At 42.6% G+C, this 22,920-nt stretch overlaps 1 protein-coding gene across 1 annotated transcript in view; it reads left to right on the top strand.

Annotated features, from left to right (window-relative positions):
- Nucleotides 1–5,995: 5,995 nt before the first annotated feature.
- The window catches only part of tmem229b (transmembrane protein 229B), a 29,315-nt gene continuing 12,390 nt past the window's right edge, over nt 5,996–22,920 (top strand). Inside the window, exon 1 of the mRNA XM_034195599.1 lies at nt 5,996–6,210. The gene's annotated coding sequence lies outside the window, so the exon portion shown is untranslated. The remainder of the gene's footprint in view (nt 6,211–22,920) is intronic.

Raw genomic sequence — 22,920 nt, 5'->3', positions numbered from 1 at the left:
CAGAAAAATGAGAAAACACGCATGAGAAAATAATTAAGTAGCAAATATGACATTTTATATGATAAGACTAAATTTTCTATGGACTGTTTTTCATGAATGAACAAAATGGTGGGAAATATAAAATATATCCTGCTTACGTTCCAACCTAAAGGAAACATACAGTAGTGTTCAGAATAATAGTAGTGCTATGTGACTACAAATATTAATCCAGGTTTTGAGTATATTTCTTATTGTTACATGGGAAACAAGGTACCAGTAGATTCTCACAAATCCAATAAGACCAAGCATTCATGATATGCACACTCTTAAGGTTATGAAATTGGGCTATTAGTAAAAAAAAAAAGTAGAAAGGGGGTGTTCACAATAATAGTAGTGTGGCATTGTCAGTGAATTTGTCAATTTTGTGGAACAAACAGGTGTGAATCAGGTGTCCCCTATTTAAGGATGAAGCCAGCACCTGTTGAACATGCTTTTCTCTTTGAAAGCCTGAGGAAAATGGGATGTTCATTGTTCAGAAGAACAGCGTAGTTTGATTAAAAAGTTGATTGGAGAGGGGAAAACTTATACGCAGGTGCAAAAAATTATAGGCTGTTCATCTACAATGATCTCCAATGCTTTAAAATGGACAAAAAAAAAAACAGACGCGTGGAAGAAAACGGAAAACAACCATCAAAATGGATAGAAGAATAACCAGAATGGCAAAGGCTCACCCATTGATCAGTTCCAGGATGATCAAAGACAGTCTGGAGTTACCTTTAAGTGCTGTGACAGACGCCTGTGTGAAGCTAATTTATTTGCAAGAATCCCCCGCAAAGTCCCTCTGTTAAAAGACGTGCAGAAGAGGTTACAATTTGCCAAAGAACACATCAACTGGCCTAAAGAGAAATGGAGGAATATTTTGAGGACTGATGGGAGTAAAATTGTTCTTTTTGGGTCCAAGGGCCGCAGACAGTTTGTGAGATGACCCCCAAACTCTGAATTCAAGCCACAGGTCACAGTGAAGACAGTAAAGCATGGTGGTGCAAGCATCATGATATGGGCATGTTTCTCCTACTATGGTGTTGGGCCTATATATTGCATACAAGGTATCATGGATCAGTTAGGATATATCAAAAATACTTGAAGAGGCCATGTTGCCTTATGCTGATGAGGCCATGCCCTTGAAATGGGTGTTTCAACAAGACAATGACCCCAAGCACACTAGTAAACGAGCAAAACCTTGGTTCCAAACCAACAAAATTAATGTTTTGGAGTGGCCTGCCAAATCCCCGGACCTAAATCCAATTGAGAACTTGTGGGGTGACATCAAAAAAGCTGTTTCTGAAGCAAAACCAAGAAATGTGAATGAATTGTGGAATGTTGTTAAAGAATCTTGGAGTGGAATAACAGCTGAAAGGTGCCAGAAGTTGGTTGACTCCATGCCTCGCAGATGTGAAGAAATCATGAAAAACTGTGATTATACAACTAAATACTAGTTGTGATTCACAGGATTGCTAAAAAAGCAGTTTGAACATAATAGTTTTGAGTTTGTAGCGTCAACAGCAGATGCTACTATTATTGTGAACACCCCCTTTTCTACTTTTTTTTTTTACAAATAGCCTAATTTCATAGCCTTAAGAGTGTGCATATCATGAATGCTTGGTCTTGTTGGATTTGTGAGAATCTACTGGTACCTTGTTTCCCATGTAACAATAAGAAATATATTCAAAACCTGGATTAATCTTTTTAATCACATAGCACTGCTATTATTCTGAACACTACTGTACCCAGTAAAACATAATATGTACAACAAAGGAAGTGTCACGTCCCAGAAAGTGTCCTTTTTCAAAACAAAAATTCCAACACAGACGGGCTTATTAGGATCTTATACATCATGGCTCTGTCACACTGGTGGCTACAACCACTTTGTAATTAGTTCACAGCAAAATGTAGGCATGTGTGCGCCACATTTGCTCAACTCTTGCAGTTAAAAAAACGAAAGGTTTGCACAAATGTTGCTGGCTGAAAATCAGTCTGAGGTTTTTGGACATGTTCAAAATCATCTCTGCTTCCGATGTGCCACAGTGGAGTCAAAGACAGTCTAACAAATTGCTGCAACATACGCATGATTATCCCAAAACAGTGCAAGAGTATTGGTGTCACCGTTGTGTGATAGTTCCTTTGTGAGCGTTGGTGAAGTCTTTCTACATAAATTGTGACTGTTGTCACTGAGAAGTGACTTTTCCATTTGCCTTACCGTGCATGTGCAACAAAATCTGTGTGCCACTCCACCATGAAGCTATGACATGATGCAATAGACACGCTTCTTCAGTCACATTCACAGCAGCCAATAATTCCTTCAGAATTGTCTGAATGTTTTGGTTTCAGTCTTCAGTCGCTCAGTTTTAGAGAACTGCCTCCTCCAGACATATTTACCATACCATTTGCAATTCTTAATGATGTAAATAAAGTCTAAGACATCTTCTGTGACTTGGAAATGTTAATTTCCAGAAAACTGGCTGTAGAAGTGATGGGTTGCATTAATATAATCCTTGTAGTTGTCCAGTTACTTCTAGGCTTCGAAAATGACAGCAAAAATGAACCAGTCCAGATGTGCCTGTAGTGTCAACACTTAGCTTTCATTCAGGGGGCTTAACAAAAATAGTATTTTTAATGATTTGGGCATTGAGGCAATTTTTGGGTGATTCTTAGACTACGGGCACTTTTATGTCCCTTGATCATATTTTATGAAAAAAGGGGAAATTTCACACTTTTATAGTTATCTTTACAATGAAAGTGTTTTAAGAAATTTGTCCTAGTAGTCTATGATGACTTTTTCACCTTTTTTCAGCATCATTATATGCAAATATTGCCGTTTTGTGCTTGTCCCACACCCAGACTTATGATCTTCAATGATAAAAATGAATAGTAAACAAACGTTTTTTCTAATGTTTTAAAATATCTCTGAATAAAATATCAGTAAAATAATCAAAACATAATTGGGGTATTCAATGTCATACAACTGTTGTAATTTTTTTTTTAAACGAAATGTAGTTGTCCCACACTATTGCCGTAATTTCCACCACAACAATAATGTCCCTTTAAAAAGTTTGTATGAAAGATTGTGTGGGTAGTTTCTATGGAGATAAACAGTAACATCAGAGCACATGTATATAGCACCAAATCACAACAAACAGTTGCCCCAAGGCGCTTTATATTGTAAGGCAATGGTGTGGTGGAAATTACATTTACAAGGCCAATAGTGCCCGTAGTTAAAGAATCACCCTTTTACACATCATGTCTCCATTTTCAGAGCCTAGAAGTAATAGGACAAACTAAATTATTGCTTTATCATAAAAAGTTGAGACTATGAAAAATGCAAAGAACAAATAAAACCAGCCAGCAGTGATTCTTACATTTACTTTGACATTTCACTTTTCATAGCAGACAGTACAAACCCAAGATATTTCATGTTTGGGGTCCCCCACTAGAGATGTTGCTCCTGTGACCCCATACCGGATAAGCAGTGGCAGATGAGTGAGTGAATATACTCCCATTCCTACATTTCAGGCCTGCAACACATTCCAAAAAGGCTAATATTGAGGTTAAAAAAACAAACAAAACAACAACCTTGAATGGTTAGGTTTTTGAGGAGCAAAGGTGGACAGCAAATATAAAGTTTGACAACAAATGCATGAGGAAAGTTGTTGAAATGTTTTAGAACAATGTTCCCCAAAGAGTGATTGGAATGGCTTTACACATTTCTCCCTTTACCATGCATAAATTAATTAAATATTTCAAGGAGTGTGGAGGAATTTTGGTGTGTAAATGGCAATGGTGCAAGTCTAAAGTAAACACCTATGATCTCTGATCCCTCAGACAGCACTATCATTCATCAATAGCTGATATAACCACATGGGCAAGATATTACTTTGGGATACCTTTATCAAGCACTACAATATAGATTTACACTCACCACTTAAAAGTTCACTGTGCACAAGAGAAGCCTTAGATCAACCTTGTCCAGAAGTGGTGTTGACTTCTCTGAGTCATCTGGGTTAGACGGTCACAGAGTAGAAGCATATTGTGGTCAAATGAATCAATCTCAGATCTCATCAAAATAACCCATCTTCAACTGCTTATCTGAGATAGGGTTGCAGAGGCACCAGCTCTAGGAGGGTACCCTAAACTGAAAAGAAGTTGACCACACAAAATGTCACATGTCTTTGGTTCATACACTGTAATGGAATAGATAAATGTAAGAATGACTTTTTTTGTTTTTTTCTCCTTCCTTTCATTTTATATATCATCCTGATTTGGGGTTGTACAAAAACAAAATAATGTACAAGTTCATATAGAATATGTACATACACTGTTATGTGCAGACGCGAGTTGAGGAGCGCGACCAGCGTCTGACTGAACCCAGCGCTAAAATAACCAGAAAGCGGTTCCAAAAACAACAAATTTATTTCCCTTTTGTGCAATAATTGTGTACAACATAAATGTGCGTTTGTCTGGCGAGGTGAAGGACGGCGCGCTCTCCAGCGCCCAAATGGATCGAAGCCCGACGCTTCTGTAGCCAGACTCACCGCCGAACACCCCCCAGGTGGACACGACAAACTGACTCTGTGAAGGATGGAAAAGGTGAGGTAAGTCAACAGCTACAACAAATATCCTTCAAAGGCACACACTATCAGCAACACATTCAGGTCTGACTTTAAGCTTTATGTAAATGAGCAGCTTCTCACAACAGGTGGAGGATCATCAGTCCGCACGCCACGGCCGTGAGAAGCGAGCTGCACAATTCTCATCAATGTTCAAATATACTGCGTAACAAAATACTAAATTACTGTTAACACTTATTCAGACAATCATCACCTCTGATGTGTGCTGACAGCATGTGTCCCTCACCCGTCCTCCTTCACAGGCACGATGTGTCAAACCCAGGCGCGGTCCTCAGCGTCTCACAAACGAACGTCACAAGGTCGAGTTCCCGGCAATTCTGCTTGAACCACTCATGGCTTAAATGCAGAACGCCATCTCATTATCTGCTTCAGCTGAAAGTCTTTAAGTTTACACGTAAACATCCTCCACAGGTGCAGCTAATAATGCTGATGAGGGTGAAGGACTCTTCTGCCAGCACCTTCTCCACAGATAAAAACCAGTTTGCATACCACCTGGAGAGCAAAGAAAAGAAAACAACACAAAAACATTCAGCCAAACCCCCCAACACACAACATACACGCCTTTAAAAATGAACACAAGTTTATCAATTTAAATAAACAACATTTAATTATAAAACAAAAGGCAAAACAAATGTGTATTGGCTCACTAATGGAATTCATTTTAAAAAAATGATCATACACAAGGAGTAGACTGAGAGATACTGATGAGTATACTACACACATACTGTAAGTGTACTTGTTTTTAGTTTTTCCTCTTCCTTTTTATTTGCTTTATTTGTGAAGGCCCAGCAAAAGGGGTGGTGACCAAGTGTTTTTTTTTTTTTTTGTAAATCAAATACAAACAAAACAGGTATTGTACAAAATGTTGAAATACCTACACACAAAAATAAAAGAATGTAAGGGGCTTATTACTGCATGTTATTTACATATAATAAAATAAAATAAATTACAGGGCAACTGAACACTTACAGATTAAATTTGTTTGCTGACCAAGTGGTTAGTGCGCTTGGTTTCAGTGCAAAAGGTTGTTGGTTCAAATCCCACCCTTGCCACATTTCACTAGGAAGGGCACCCGATGTAAAACATGTGAACATGTAAAACATGTGCCATGTCACCATGCGGGTCCACCTTGGGTTTTCTGTGGCGAACCCGAGTGAAAACAAAGGAGCAGCCGGAGGGACTTTTCCTTTAAGTTGTCCAGTGACGATATTGCAGTAAATGAGGCGCCTCAACAGCGACCTCTTGAGGCTCGGCGGAACTCCAGCAGAAGCAGACGGTTGTGCGTTTGTGTGTGTGTGTGTGTGTGTGTGTGTGTGTGTTCGTGTTCGTGTTCGTGTTCGTTCGGGGGGGGGGGGCGGTGCTGTCGGTTCGGACACTTGGTTGCGAAATGGTTAAAGCGAGCGTGCGCGTGTGTGAGCATGTGCTGCAGTTTGCGCTCCGGCCGGCGGAGAGGCGGCGGAGGAGAAGCCGGTGAGAGAGAAGCAGCAGGCGGCCGCAGACAGCGCGGAACCTCCGGGCTGCATCCCGCCGGAGCCCGAAGCTGAAGGTAAAGAACAACACCACAAAAAAAAACAAACATGTCTGTCTGTGGGACGCGGGCCGGAGAGTGTGTTTTTATTCTCCGTAATTTCCCTTTCTGGCGCGTGCACCTGTTCACGCGCGCGGTAGACGAGCGTTTGAACCTGTTTGGGGACGATTTTTTTTTTTTTTTTGGAGGAAGGAGGTGTGATGCTGCAGTCCGGCCTGGTTTCCACGGACACAGAAAGATGACTTTGGGCATTCTGCCCTCGTGCGACCTGATCCACTGACTGCAGACTCGCTCCTGCAGGTTTTCACTCCCCACATGCTTAAGTACGTTTGAGGGTGACAGACCCCCCTTCAGCATTTACACTGTGCATTTATTGCCTAACCATCACATTCCCAAATCATCCTGTGTCACTGGAGACACTGTTTATAAATAGCGGTGTGGAAACTTGAGCCAAGTGTTGTATACTGTCCTCACCACTTAAAGGGGCCATATTATACACATTTTCAGGAAGGCAATATGGATCAGTCAGACGTTCCGTCACACGGCGACGGAACATCAAGGAAAATAATTACCGTCTGACCTTTCCAGGGGGAGATAATTGGAATTTTGTGTTAATGTTTGTGTTAGTTAATGCCTCATACCTCGCAACACCTTCACAACCGGTTTGCGGATTTCTATGAAATTTGAGACAATGGTAGCACACTGTATGAAGATGATTTGGGTCCAGTGTCTTCCAAGAACAGTAATTGTAATGTGGTGTTTAATTGATGCATCACATAATACTGCCCTCGTAAGCACAACTCGTCCTAAACCACACTGTGGTTGTCACTGAAACTTCACCCAGTAGTAGCACACCGTGTAAAGATGTGCATGAAAGGAAATAATTGTAGTCCAGTGTCTTCAAGGGGAGATAATTTGACTTAAAAAAAAAACAGGCAATTAATTTCAAAAACATTTACTACTGTGAATAGACCGTGACCAATACATTGGTTGGCTGATAATATCGGCCGTTATTAGCCTTTCATGAACGTGCGGCCGATCTGCTCTGTGTCAGCCTGATCCCGTCAGATCTCAGAAGCTAGGCAGTGCGGAACCTGGTTAGTACTTGGATGGGAGACCTCTTTGGAACACCAGCGGCTGTGAGTGTTTCTCCAGGTGACACTGGGGTTGCGTCAGGAAGGGCATCCGGCGTAAAACCTGTGCCAAATATCAGTGCGGTTCTGGTTGTATCTGCTGTGGCGACCCCAAACACAAAAAATGGGAGCAGCCAAATGGACAACCATTAGCCTGTCATGAACATGTTAGTGTCTGTGTTATTTTTGCTGATATGAAAACTTATTGAACAGAATAAACAATTCAGAAAACACTTTGTTGATTGGAAATGGAATCATTATGTAGTTTGTCTGGAGGAGGATGTCCAACGGCATTGTTTACACAATGGTATCAAGCATGGCTGGGACCCCCGTCGCCCATTCATCACATTCACCGCAAGAGTCAGAGGCAAAGCGACTAGTTGCCATTCATTTTCAGTCAGAGTGGGTATGGTACAGTGTCAAGAGGCAGGTTTTTGCTATACCAGCAGCTAGGTGGAGTTCATGTTTAAACAGTAAAATATCAACCCTGAACTCAATTTCTTTGTCATAAGGGTTTGATAAAAAAAATTGGACTCATTGCCATGTTGTCAGATATAGAATAGAATGCTTTTTATTGTCATTATACACAAGGTACAACGAAATTGAAGGACAACTCCCGTAGTGCAAAGGTGTAAAAGTAAATATAAAAAGACAAATAAGAATATATACATGTATTTATTTACAAGGAGCCAACAGCAGATATATCAGTATCATAAATTATTTACTCCGTAAATCAGTTGGTTAATAATCCCATTAATCCGTTTGATCGTTTTGGGTGAAGAGACGCTGTCTCAAATGAGCTGCTGAGCTCTGCAGTGATGCATACGCAGTGGAGGCAGGGTGGACCAATTTTTAGGGGCAGACCGTTCGGTCTGCGACCAGTCTGTATTCGTCATTGCTGTCTGAAAAGTTGTGTGTGTATTTTCTTCAGCTTTGGAAGATGGATAGATGAGCCCATCCTGTCCAGAGGAGAAATCATGAGTTACAACATAGTAAAAGTAATTATGAGAAACAGATTACAATAATTAGAATGTGTACTATGCAAACGGTTGCAATGGATGTTTCTCGTGGTAAAAGCCTGTCTTGGCTTTGGATTTAACACACAAATGACTAAATCTGTTTATGTAATATATATATATATATATATATATGTATGTATGTATGTATGTATGTATGTATATGTATGTATGTATGTTTGTGAAAGATCTGTGGTGCTAAAACCACTGCAGTGAAGCCTTCATCAATTATGCATTGTTGGCGACTGAGGATGAAGCGCCTTTATCTGACAACAGATTAACCGGCGCATGCATTCCCCCCCATCAGTGGCATCACTCTCCACAGTGCGATGATGACCATGTCCGTAAATCTCCTGCTCACTCTGTAGCGGTTCCAAGATTCTAATCTATGGTGCATGACCCGCACTTTATTCGGAACAGAGGGCTTAGTGCCAGGCTGAGTCTTTCATTAAATTGCAAAGTGCTGAAGAGCTGGGAGGCGTGAACAGTAAAGTTATACTTAACCATAGACTGTGTATATATACTGGACAAACCCTGCGTGATGTCACCCATAGGTTTTCTGTGGAGACCTGCAAGAGCCGTTCTGAAGCCCAAATATTACCCCATAAATGGCTAAAGAGGTGGAGTGTAGGCGAGACCCTGCGTGACCGGGGGGGGCAATTGAAGCCCCAACACGCCCCATCTCAGACTTGTTGGATATGCTAAGCTGGCAGGTTAACTTTTGTTCTGGTGTTTATTAAATCATATTTTCGGGGCCTGGGCAGTAGATTTCATACGGTGTGGGATTGGTGTGAGCATGAAAAATTATGACTCGCTTATTTCCTCTGTAATCATGGACTAGCTAGAACTAACGTCATCCAGCTACTGATAATTACTAAAATTGCCAACACAATTAGCATAGAAAATTAAATCAGGCATAAAATTTCATTGGAGCACAGACATCTTAAAGGTTCTGTTAGGAAAATTAACAACCCAACAAGAAATATTATTACATATATCTATCTACATTATAATAGCCAAGTGACCTCTGTGTGCGACGTGTGCGCATGTGTATGGCTTCAGTCATGGCGAAACGGGAGAGCTGACATTTGCCATTTGGTATGCTTATGTATTTTTGGGTCAAGGATGAACGTTGCGAAAACAGAAAGTTGATAGGACAAATTTTTTTTTGAGAAATTTGCAATTTTAACTAAACAGTAAACAATGGACATTGTGCTGCAATGCACCATTGGAGTTGGGGGTTTTGGGATTTTAAATGTTATTGTGGTTCATGAAAATTCAGGTATATCAAGGTATATCTTCTGTTATACATTCCTGTTACTTTAACAGTGTTGTTAGTGTTACTGATTTATTGTGTTTTTGTAGTTCAATTGGTTTAGTCAGTTTAGTTAAGTGTTATGTTGCTGTTACCATGAGTGACTTAAATGTCATGCTCCTGGTACCATAAGTGAAAAGTGTAGTGCTTATAATGTCTTCTGCCACAGTCTCTGTTTGTCAAATTAAAAGCACCTGCTTACAGCAGAATGCACAAAAGACAAAAAGCTCTGCGTGCGTGCAGTTATGTTTATACACAAACTGGGGAGAGCTGACATTTGTCATTTTGTATGTTTATGTATTTTGAGTCAAGTATGTACGGCGCCAAAACCGAACGTTGATACGACTAATATTTTTAGAGAAGCTACATATATTAGCTAATAACACTGAACAGTGAACATTGATATTTACGTTCTGGACTCACACACCAATCCAGCAGCACCGGAGTAGAGCAGCACCGTGACGTCACTGGCTAGTCTCTTTCTGGTGCTCCAAAACCGCTTCATTTATGTTTCTCACGATATTGACACCTCTTTGTGGTTTTTAATTCAGTCTTGGCTCTCATATCGGTGTTTTGTTCTCCCTCCTCTCGTTTATCTTCTGCCACAGAAGTGTCCAACTGACAGACCTGCCAGCGGTGATTTGGTCAATTCCTCCACCTGTGCCTGAGGTTCTTCTCCCTCAGACACCCCATTTCACTTTCTTTGTCTCAGACAATCTCAGAATCAGCATCTTCAAACTGTCCTTAGGCTAACCCTGGCAGTCCGTAGTTAGACAGGTTCATCACGTGCGTTTTTTTCTGATTCATCGCCTGGGGCCTCGTGTACAAAGACTTGGATGAATTTCTTACCGAAATATGGCGCACGCTAAAACCCAAAAACTAGTATAAGCACACAAAGATTCAGATGTATCAAAGTGTGCATACGCATGGATCCAAGAACCTTCCATTTGCACATCCCACTGAACATGGAATTGAGCGCACAAGCACCAAACTCCACCTTGTCCACGCCCGTATTTAAATATGCAAATGTATTTAAATAGGTCCTAGAACCTGGGGAGCAGGAGACAGAGCCTGGTTGAGCACCACAGTGTTGCTGTTTCCAATGTTGCAGAAGGCCAGAGGGGAGAAGAGTACCTTTCCCAGCAGCAGGAGCACCAGGTATATCAGGAGCCTATTCCCCATAATGAGCAGTATGAGGATATCCCCCGCAGCGAAACCCCGACAAGAATAAGGAGGGAGAACCCCATTCAACAGCCCAAAGTGATGTGGCCTAGAGCCAATGACAAAGAGGCATGGAGAGGGTTCGATCATGATCTGTATGTCAGCCTGAAGTCAGTGCGAGGCAATGTGTCCACCAAGCTGAACCTCTTTGGTAACATCATATATGAAGTGGGTAGGGCAAGGTTTGGGGAAAAAGTGGGGAGGAAGAACACGGCCAGGGAGCCAGGGAGAAGAGAGAAGGAAATATTCAATCTAGTGAAGGAGAGGAGGTCCCTTAGGAAGGCTTGGAGGAAAGCTGGAGAAAATGAGAAAGAGGGACTTAAAGTATTGTGGGTCCAAATTCGAAGGAGGCTTATAACCTTGCGGAGAGCGGAGCGGATTCGAAAGCGGAGAAGAAGGAAGGAGAGTGAGAGGGCAAGGATCTTCCGGGATCCTTTTAAGTTTGCCAGGAGCCTCCTCGAAGAGAAAAAGAATGGAAGACTGGAGGCTACGGCACAGGAGCTTGAGGAGCACTTGAAAAGTCAGTTGAGCGATCCTGCGAGGAACATTCCGCTAGGGTCACCAGGATATGTGCCCCGTCCTGCCGAGCCCGAAGTTGAGTTCGATATAACACCACCAAGGTGGGTCGAGATCAGGCAGGTGGTGGACAAGGTGAGATCTGCGTCAGCCCCAGGCCTGAATGGCGTGCCCTATAGGGTGTATAAAAGCTGTCCGACGGTGCTGAAGTTTCTTTGGAGGTTGATGAGAGTCGCCTGGAAGACCAAAGTTATTCCAACTGAGTGGGCTAGGGCAATAACTATTTTTATCCCAAAAGAACAGGACTCTCGTAGCATCAATCAGTTTAGAGGAATTGCCCTATTGAATGTGGAAGGGAAGATTTTCTTTTCAGTGGTCACAAAGAGAGTGACCAGTTATCTCCTAGAAAATAACTACATTGACACCAGTTGTCAAAAGGCAGGCATTCCTGGTTTTCCAGGTTGTGTGGAGCATTCAGCTATGATTTGGAACCAGATTCAGTCAGCCAAGCGGGAGAAGCGCGATCTGCACGTTGTCTGGCTGGATCTGGAAAATGCCTATGGTTCGGTCCCTCATCAGCTCATTGCTTGTGCCTTGGAATTTTTTCATATTCCATCTTGTATTCAGAAGCTGGTATCCAATTACTTTAACTCTTTGCAAGTTTGTTATGCCACACAGGGTATTACCACCAATTGGCAACAGCTCGAGAAGGGCATCGCAATGGGATGCTCAATTTCCCCCATCTTTTTCACGGCAGCTTTTGAGGTGATTGTGATCGGCAGTAGGCAGATGGGGCGAGGGTTAAAAACGGGGTCAGGACAACGGCTACCAGCTCTGCGAAGTTACATGGATGATGTAACTAGCCTACTGCAAACAGCGTCATGTACTGTTAGGTTTTTAAGGAGGTTTGAAGAACTCCTCAGATGGGCGAGAATGAGGATCAAGCCAGCGAAGTCCCGCAGTTTGTCGATCCGGAAGGGAGTTAGGAACGACCGTATCTCCTTTACAGTGGATGGAGGAAAGATCCCGTTGTTGGTTGACCAACCAGTCCGCAGTCTGGGAAGGCTGTATACGGCGGAGTTGTCTGATACTCACATGCCTGCCGTCATTTTGCAGCAGCTTACGGATGGGCTGGAGAGGATTGATAAGTGCCACCTCCCAGGGAAGCTGAAAGTCTGGTGTTATCAGTTCACCCTCTTCCAGCGGTTGATGTGGCCTCTGAAGCTGTGCGAGATCACTTCATCCGTAGTAATGAAGATGGATGCAAAAGCCAATAGCTTTATACGCAAGTGGCTTGGGCAAACTCGAAGCCTCTCCGATGTTGCCCTGTTTGGGAAGACTGTGTTGCAGCTGCCACTGAAGTCTATTAATCTAGGCTACAGGCAAGAGAAGGCCAGGCTTGTTCTGGAGTTGAGAGAATCAGCCGATCCACTCGTAAAAAACAGCAAGGTGCCAGTACGAACAGGACGCAAGTGGAAGGCTGAGGAGGCTGTTAACCAGGCCATCAGCAGGCTTGAGCATAAAGAAGTGGTGGGTAGGATACAGTCAGGGAGAGCAGGCATTGGGGTGGGGAATAGCCCCCAAGTTTTGGTCCAAGGCTACAAGAAAGGAGAAGAAAGGGTTGGTGATTGAGGAGGTGGTCAGGCATGAGGAGGAGAAATATAAGATCAAGGCCCTCAGCCAGTCGCGGCAAGGGCAATGGACAACATGGGAAGGAGTTGTCAGTAGGACCATCAAGTGGTCCGAGGTGTGGAAGATGCCCCAAGCAAGGCTTAGCTTCCTCATTCGGGCCACGTATGATACCCTCCCCAGCCCAAGCAATGTGAGTCTGTGGTATGGCTTGGAGGAAAGCTGTCAGCTCTGTAATGTCCCAAACCCAAGCCTCCAACATATCCTGTCTAGTTGCAAGACAGCTCTGGCGCAGGGTAGGTATAGGTGGCGGCACGATCTGGTTCTGCGGAAGCTGGCAGAAGTCCTTGAAGTGCAGAGAACGGAGGTAATTAAAGAGCTTCCTCCTACGTCTTGGACTTTTATCAACTTTGTTAGACAAGGGGCTGGAGTCCAACCTGTTGCTCAGAGGACAAGGTCACTGCTAACACCTGGATGTAGCTGGAACTTGAGGGTGGATCTCGATAGGCAGCTCAAGTTCCCCCCAGAGATTGTTACCACCTCTTTGAGGCCAGATGTTGTGCTGTGGTCCGCTGATGTTAAGTCTGTGATTTTGGTGGAGCTAACGGTCCCCTGGGAGGGAGGAATGGAGGCTGCCTGTGAAAGGAAGAGAGATAAATACACCGACTTGGTAGCGGAGTGTCGGGAAGTGGGATGGTCCGCAGTTATCTATCCCGTGGAGGTTGGCTGTAGGGGGTTCATCGGAACATCCATTCAGCGCCTCCTTAGGAAGATCGGAGTGTCTGGAATAAGGCTGAAGAGGGCATGTAGGGAGCTGGCAGAGGAGGCGGAAAGAGCCAGCTTCTGGCTGTGGTTGCGTAGGAAGGATAGGTCGTGGGGGAAAGAGGGGTCCTAGGGGTGGCTGCAGGGGGCGGCAGGGAGGCGTCCCTGCCGTTGCTCCACCACCGTGAGATGTTCCGGGATTAATGGAGCGAAACATCAATGAAGGGTGGCTCCCGGCTGATGACCCTGCAGTTACCCCACCGGCACTGGTGGAGGTGCGTCAGGCGGAAACGCCAGGCAGGTAGAAATTACCTGTGTTTCCAACTGTAAAAACTAGTGAGAAATAAACACTTCTAAAACTGAAAATGTTGTTTTTGGAACCTGATAACATCTCTGGAGTGATTTACAATGACAATTCACGGATGTTAGTGTGCATGCTAACGTCTGCTAACTCAAAGCTAACTTGCACTCTTGTCAAAAGCTCATGTATGTGTACATGCACGCCCTCCTCCAGACACGTTATAATGTAAATAAAATATTGTGTATGATTGATTAATTGAGTTTATATAACGGCTGAGTAGATCCTTGTCATTTGATTGGTGCCACGTGACATGGATTATTTGTCCCATTTGTGTTATGCTGCATTTACCGTGCACATTTGGTTCCATACGTTTTGTACCATTGCACGCTGCCGCCACCACATGTGCACACATTAGTGGGGATGTCGTTTAGCTAAACATAGTGTAATTTGTTTTGCTGACAGACGACAATTTGAACTACTTAACCAATGGTGTTTAATTCTTCTAACACACACACACACACACACACACAAAAACAAATCCAGTACGCCGTAAGACGCCTGGAGGCATGAAGAGCTGTTAGGATGAAGTTAGGATTAAAACCTGGACAAATTTCTTTGCTGAACTGAGGAAGTACACAAAGTGAGTGCATGGCATCACGGACTACATCATCAGAATTGTTTTTGAACTATCTGACTGTTTTTGCAAGTTCACTGAGTACAACTTTGGACTCCTGTTTCAAGTTCGTATTGGACTTTTGACATCAAAGCACCAGTGACAAATGTATCAAATGACAAGGATCTGTTTTAGCCGTTATATAAAACATTGAATGTTTTTTCATTCATTCAATCGCCTCATTGAATGGATCATTCCACCTTTCACCTCATGAAATATTTGTACCATTGAACTCATAAAAATTAATTATTTGTATATTATTTGGCAACATCAATCTAAACAAACAGGTGAATATATCAATGATACACTGATAACACAATAAAGCATTTACGCTTATTTCCATTGTGGACCATGTGAAATTATCACATGACAAAATAGAAGGGCTTGATTGAACATGTACAAATTGTAACTAAGACAATAGGATCTGAATATTTAATGTAAATACCTACATACACACACACACATACATACATACACACATATATATATATATATATATATATATATATATATATATATATATATATATATATATATATATATACGAGGTTTATTAGAAACCGGCAGTTTTATAAAAAAAAAAAAACTATATGGATTTGAATCACGTGCGATTACACCAGACATGCTTGAACCCTCGTGCGCATGCGTGTGTTTTTTCACGCATGTCGGTGACGTCATCCGCCTGTGGGCAGGCTTTGAGTGAGCACTGGTCCAGCCCTCTCGGCTGAAATCCTTTGTCTGAGACGCTGCTGGAGACGGCGCGCGTTGCTTTATCAAAATTTTTTCAGGACCTGTGAGGGATATCCGAGTGGACACTATTCGAGAAATTCAGCTGGTTCTCGGTGAAACGTTTAACAGCTGATGAGAGATTGTGGAGTTTCTTTCGCTTTAAGGACAGCTCACAAAGCGGATCGGCGGTCGGAGGTGGCGTCCGTCTGGCTGTTTCGAGCTGAAAACACCCTAATTTCAGGCTCTGTTCACCCAGGTCGTCATCAGAGAACAGAGACGTTTTAGAAGAAGTCGGCATCAGGAGTTTATGTGGACATTCCACTGTTAAAGGAGATTTTGTAAAAGATTTTGTAGAAAGAACGTGCGGGCAAATTCGCCGAGTCAGTTCCGTGACGATGCCGCAAATCTATCTGGGCTTCGACAGGAAAAACACCTCCACGTTGAAAACCATTTGTAAAATTCAGGCGGCTTTTGATGGCTTTCAACAAGTGAGTATCTGAGAAATTGTTTAACAGCTGGGCATGTTCCAACTTGTCTGTTAATGTTTCCAATGGAGGTGTTTTTCCTGTCGCGACCCCCCGCGGTTGGGTCCGGCCCAACATGTGAATCTGCCCGCACGTTCTTTCATTACAAAATCTCTTTTAACAGTGGAATGTCCACATAAACTCCTCATGCCGACCTCTTCTGAAACTTCTCTGTTCTCTGACGATGACCTGGGTGAACAGAACCTGAAATGTGAAAGTTTTCAGCTTGAAACAGCGAGACGCCGCCGCCTCGGAGAGCAGATCGCCGTCAGGCGCCGTGGGCCGTCCTTAAAGCGACACTTACAGACCAAAATCTCTCATCAGCCGTTAAAATTTTTACCGAAAACCAGCTGAATTTATCGAATGGTGTCCACTCAGTTGTGCCTTACAGTTTTTGAAAACATTTTGATCAAACAAAGCAGCAGTCTCTGAGCCATTCCTAAACAATGAAAAAATCGACAAGTGGGTGGGCCACTCCTCACTCAAAGACTGCCCACAGGCGAATGACGTAACCGACAGGTGTGAAAAAACTCTCGCATGCCCACGAGGGTTCAAGCATGTCTGATGTAATCACACGTGATTCAAATCCATATGGTTTTTGAAAAAAATAATAAGGTCGGATACTTTTCTAATAGACCTCGTATATACTTTGCACTGGGATACCAATTGTCAGAATGTTCCATGATGCATACCACAAAATGTCCTTGTCACTGATCTTAACCTAACTGCTTTTCAAAATGGCCAATGCACACCCAAAATGTCCTTGTATTTGACACAATCATCTGATCTTTTTATAGCTGTCTAATTGATAAAACCATCTGATCTTTTTACAGCTGTCTAATTGATAAAACCATCTGATCTTTTTATAGCTGTCTAATTGATAAAACCATCTGATCTTTTTATAGCTGTCTAATTGATAAAACCATCTGATCTTTTTACAGCTGTCTAACTGATAAAACCAAAGTATTCACATCTATTTGGACGGCATGATGGAACACTCTGATTTGTTGCCTGGCACACAGACATACACCATAGGATTTTTACATACCACCTTGAACACAACATGAGCACGACATCCGCTTCTCACTTCACTTTGCAGCCAATCATACCCACTGATCCACAACAGGCTAAGGACCACCCACATGAGGCTGGCCTACATGCAGAAATAAAAGTTAGTGTAGGAAGAGAATCTAGGCTCTAGCGCTGCTAGATGATTCTCTGTTTCAATGCTAGAGCCTAGATTTTCTTTCTCAGTTTAAGGTTTGAATTTTAATCCAGATTATTTAATAATCCAACAATGCTTCAATCTGTAACATGGTTCACACACAGCGCCCCCCTCTGGTTATGTCCTTGAATACCAGTCACATGCTGCACTGTAAGTATGTGAAGCCCACAGAGGTCAGAAAGGATTCAGCATTAGTCAGCTTCACTGCTTACTAAAACATTGTCTCTTCTGTGCAAAATGCACAAATGTTTGCATCTGTCCTTCTTTGTGTTTTTTAGTTTTTTGTTTTTGGCTGTTTAATCAGTCAGATTCATCTCGATGATTTAGCTGACAATCATGTTGTCATGTGTTTTGAGTCGCTGGCTTTTACTGTGCTTTGTCTTCAATATTAGAATCTTTTGGAACCTACAATTGGGTTTATAAGTGGTTGCACAGTGCCAATTTTTGTATTTTTGTTTCTCCTTCTGTATGCTGCCTCAACACTCAAGGTGTACTTATAGTGTAGACTCATGACCAGCTGCATCGCTCCTCGTTATTCCCAGGCAAATTAGGCGAGTTGATTCCAAGTGTTGAATTAAGTGGCTCTTCATTGGAACGTTCACTGTGAGGTCAAACAAGATGTTGATGCAGGTGGAAGAAAAAACACCTTTCAGATAGTCGCAAACTCCGACACTTCAGTTCCTGACTCATCTTCTCAAGTGTTGCAGTCAGAACATCCATTGATTCAGTAAAGATCATATTCCTTTAAATTATGGCGTATGTTTTATAAAAAAGGGTTAATTAATCAAACTTTACCTGTATTTTTGGAAGAACATCACGTACTGCGAGTTGTTTACAGGACTGAATCTTCTATAATATGTTGGAGATGAACAATGAAATTCTGGTGCATTTTATTTCTTCTACGCAAATCCTGTGTTTCAGATCAGAATTGTGTGGAATACTGCTCTTGTTGTTTGTGGACATAGAAAGGATTCTGCCTGTAATGTTGTACTCACCTCTCTTGGTTGGATGGTGTCCAGAGCCTCCACCTTATCCAGCTACATTAGAAGTCCTACTACTGTTACACATTTGTGGTCACTCTGAGGGAATCTGCTGGTGTTGTACAACCTAAAATAATACCTTTTTTCCAGTTAGGATCACCACAGCAGGTCCAATATGTATGTGGATTTGGCACAAGTTTTATAGGTGCCCTTCCTGACACATCTCCACATTAAATGGTAAATGGACTGCACTTATATAGCGCTTTTCCATCTGTATTGCACAGATGTCTTCTTCAAGACAGACTCTTGACCTTCTCAGGTAATGATGAATGTTTCTGCCATCCTGGTGGACGTATTGAAATTTTAGTTTTTAAAATGGTCAGTGTAATATCCCATAATTTATATATAGATTTGTTATGGTCCCATAATTTATATATAGATTTGTTATGGTAAGATGAAGTGATCTGGTTACATCTGTTTCCATTATGTAAGCAGCAGCAAAAAACTGGTAAAGGGTCATCGCATTTTGGTGAACAGGCAGAATATCATTTAGCAAAATAGGATAGCTGACTAAAATGACCTTCACTTTTTTTGTTCTTGTCGTACTCGGTCATTGATGTACTGGTGGGGGTTTTTTTTTAACCCAAAGGCCACCAGGACTACTCCTACTTGTATTTACATTTTTCTACCTATGTGCGATAGCACATGGGTTGGTATGAACATATTTCCCCTTAAAAAATATTGCATTATACTGAACTAGGAGAGTTACTGTCCGATCCACACTCCGGAGCAGAAGGTGGCAGTATTGCATCATTAACTTGGATTCCAACCACAAGAAGACACTCTGAATGTGGATGATGTGTTGGGTCTTGGAGAACAAGTAGAATTAGTAAATCATGATCTCAAACTGAAAGACCAACCTCTTGAATAAAAAGACACAATAACTTTCATATGCTCATGAATAAAGAGAGGGAATACCCGTTGTACTACTAGGCACTGTGCTTGTCTGCACTTTGTGGGATGGCCAAATCTGCAGTGAGTATGGCTAGGGTAAGCGGATGTTTTTAAAAATGTTTAATGAATTAAGAAGCTTATTGACATTTCATAAGATAAACATCCATGCATTTAACTCTGTCTTGATGATTTTGTCTATTCAGTCGTGACAAGAAGCAGTTTGCCCTCTAGTGTTTTTGCGCCTTAGACATTAACATGACTTATACTCTGGTGTGACATATAGTCTGGAAAATACCATATTATTGGACCTGTGTGTCCAATCAAGTAAACAACCCTTGTGTCCTGTTTGAATTGGACACAGCTTGTTGGAATGAGTGAGGGTCAGCCAAGGAAAATAAAGGTCAAGGTCCCAGGCCAAGGTTATGTCTTGTGCTGATTGTGTATGTGTAGGGGAGATTTATAACAGATGTTGTGAGGAACTGGTTAGACACGCCTATGATTACTATTAAACACTAACATGAAATCATGAATCGCCTTTCTTTAGGTCACATGACCCTTGAGCGCCCTTTAAAGGTCAGACTCAAGGTTATAACTGTTTAGCTGAAACTCTTTTGAGCCATCTGGATTGAACATGGTGGTAGTCTGGTGTATTAGTTTAGGATAAAGACGTTCAGTTTTGGACAGAATGGATCAAATGTCAGCACCACACAGATATATTATGAATTCACAGAATCACAAAGATTGCATTTGCGTCAGTCGTAATGCAAGAGTGTTGTACTCTGTGTTTTTTACATTCTCCAAGTGGCGTTTTCCTGTACTGTGTGCTTTTGTTGTTGGCATTGACAGTTGCTGTGTTGCTTGTTTTCTGTTGTATGAAAATAGCTACATATGTAACTTGTCCTGCTATTTTAATTAAGCCAGACTTGTCTTGATGCACAATAGCGCAGAGGAAGTAGTGCGGCTGTTCCTCTTCTCGCTGCAGGTAGCCGAGGCATGTGGTAACGTCGAGGTGAGGGCCAGATTGCTGTCCCTCTCTGACAAAGAGCTTTTCTTTACAGACGATAACACTTTCTCATCATGCACAGCCTTGCACATGAAGAAAATTTGATCAGAGGTGATTTTGAGGAAACCGTAAGTCTTTCTCTGAAGAAGACAGGTGTTATGTGTCGGACGCAGCTCGGAGAACCGACCAGCGTTTGAAGGACCCAGTATGAAATAAGCAGAGCACGGTACAAAGGCTAACTGAATTTAATACATAACAGTGATACAAAAAATCACAAAAGAAAGTGCGGTCTGGCGTGGTGCGCTCCCAGCAGCGCTAACGGTCCGGAGCCAGAAGCTGTTCGGACCCAAGGACCCCGCCGACACCCCCCAGGTGGCCGCAACAAACCGAGTCTGTGAAAGAAGGAACCATTATGTGAGTCCACACTCTACACACAGAGAGAACACTTAAAGGTGTACAAACAGCAAACACTTCCTGGCTTGATTACTAATCAGCTTCCCAACCTGCAGGCATGGAACATCCAGTTCACAAAACTCCACTGCAGTGGAAGCCGATACATGACTAACATACAGCTCAATATAAAAAGGTGTGAGGGACACCACATTTACTGACTGTATAAATGTTAGTCACAAAATCTAACGTACCTCAGGAAGTGTGCTGACGAGCGTGAGACCTCACCCCCTCCTCTTTCACAGACCGTGCATCAAACCCTGGACGTTCTCTGCATCCACTGATGATGAGATGGCTCCCGAGACGACGATCTCACCCGTCTGGTCACAAGGTCGAGTCTCTGGCAAATACACACTGTATACTCCAGTCTTAAATGCCACCATGTTCCAATCCATATAGATGCACCTCAGCTGTGAGTCCTGACGAGCCGCAGGTGATCAGGGTGAGGTCCTGATAACCTCAGCAACACAGCCACTCAGTCCCAAATGCAAGCCACCTGGAAGGAAAAACAAAAGACAGAAACAAAAAGGCAGCCAGGCCCCCCAGCCATACAACAACAGGAGTTGCACAGGCTATTCCTGCAGACTGACATGCATGACATCACTCATCTGCAGGACAACGCTTTGATGGACATCAGATTGTGGGAAGACTTAACTTTACATGTAATGTCATTTTAACATTGACAGCAGCGATTGCGAGCAGACTTCTCCAGCAGTGGTTGGGTCACCTTGCTCACTGCTGACTGTTACCTGCTGCACCACAGTCTCCCACACCCAATCAGCTTCCTGAACAAGGGTTTTATGGTAATCGGACGTCAGCATCGAGTCCAATTTCTCACTTAACCACAGCGTTAAAGTTCACAGCAGTCAGGGTGCTGTTGCTCCGATATCGACACCTCTTTGTGGTTTTTAATTCAGTCTTGGCTCTCATATCGGTGTTTTGTTCTCCCTCCTCTCGTTTATCTTCTGCCACAGAAGTGTCCAACTGACAGACCTGCCAGCGGTGATTTGGTCAATTCCTCCACCTGTGCCTGAGGTTCTTCTCCCTCAAACACCCCATTTCACTTTCTTTGTCTCAGACAATCTCAGAATCAGCATCTTCAAACTGTCCTTAGGCTAACCCTGGCAGTCCGTAGTTAGACAGGTTCATCACGTGCGTTTTTTCTGATTCATCGCCTGGGGCCTCGTGTACAAAGACTTGGATGAATTTCTTACCGAAATATGGCGCACGCTAAAACCCAAAAACTAGTATAAGCACACAAAGATTCAGATGTATCAAAGTGTGCATACGCATGGATCCAAGAACCTTCCATTTGCACATCCCACTGAACACGGAATTGAGCGCACAAGCACCAAACTCCACCTTGTCCACGCCCGTATTTAAATATGCAAATAGGTCCTAGAACCTGGGGATTCCCCTCCCTGTCTGGAATGATCCCAGTAAGAAAAGGAATTTAACAGAGTGTGAGCTACAGATGAAGTGGAGTAAAGGAAGTAAATGTAGTGGAGATACGTAGGGAGAGTTTATGTGGTGGCCTGTCAGCCAGAATAAATATGAAGTGGAAGTAGTGCACACACACTGAGGTTAAAGAGAATGAGGTGTGGCTGACAGTGTGTGACATCACAAATTTAAGCACACATTTATTGACAAATACTGAACACAGGGAAACAATCGGGGGCTTGTTAAGAAGCTCTAGTTTCACCATCAAGAAACAAAACATTAAATGAATAATTATAATAATAACAAAAACATATTTGAATGCGCACATGCCCAAATGTGCCCGCACTGGTTTCATTTCTAAAAATTACTCAAATAAACCATTTACTCATCGTGCACATGCCAGACGGGGGCATGAAATGTGGGGTGACATGGGGGGTGGGGGTCTGGGGGGAGTTATGGTTACGTTTAGGGGAAGGGAGACAATTATGTTATGGTTATGGGTAGGGTTGGGAGAAGGGGTTATGGGTATAAATGGTAAAATAAAAAATTGCATCACGGAAATGTTACTCATTTCGTGACGGAAGCATGAAAAAAAAAAGCATGAGACTGGGCTGCCCCAACCACCCTATTAGTCAGGATGAATGAGTCCTGTGTTGAACGTTGAACCAGGCCACCCAGCCACAATGTTAGTTAGATGCATTTGTACATCACATATGATTTGAACATTGATGGAATGAAAATGTTTCCTATTAACAAAAACAAATTCATCATGTGATGATCTTTTTGAGCCACTGCAGTCTGCTTTTAGAAAATATAATTCCACAGAGACAGTATTCACTAAAGTAGTGAATGACCTT

Source organism: Thalassophryne amazonica, chromosome 19 (assembly GCF_902500255.1).
Source record: "Thalassophryne amazonica chromosome 19, fThaAma1.1, whole genome shotgun sequence".
Classification (NCBI taxonomy): Eukaryota; Metazoa; Chordata; class Actinopteri; order Batrachoidiformes; family Batrachoididae; genus Thalassophryne; species Thalassophryne amazonica.
Note: the sequence above shows the minus strand (reverse complement) of the source record. Positions and strands in the feature narration are given on the sequence as shown.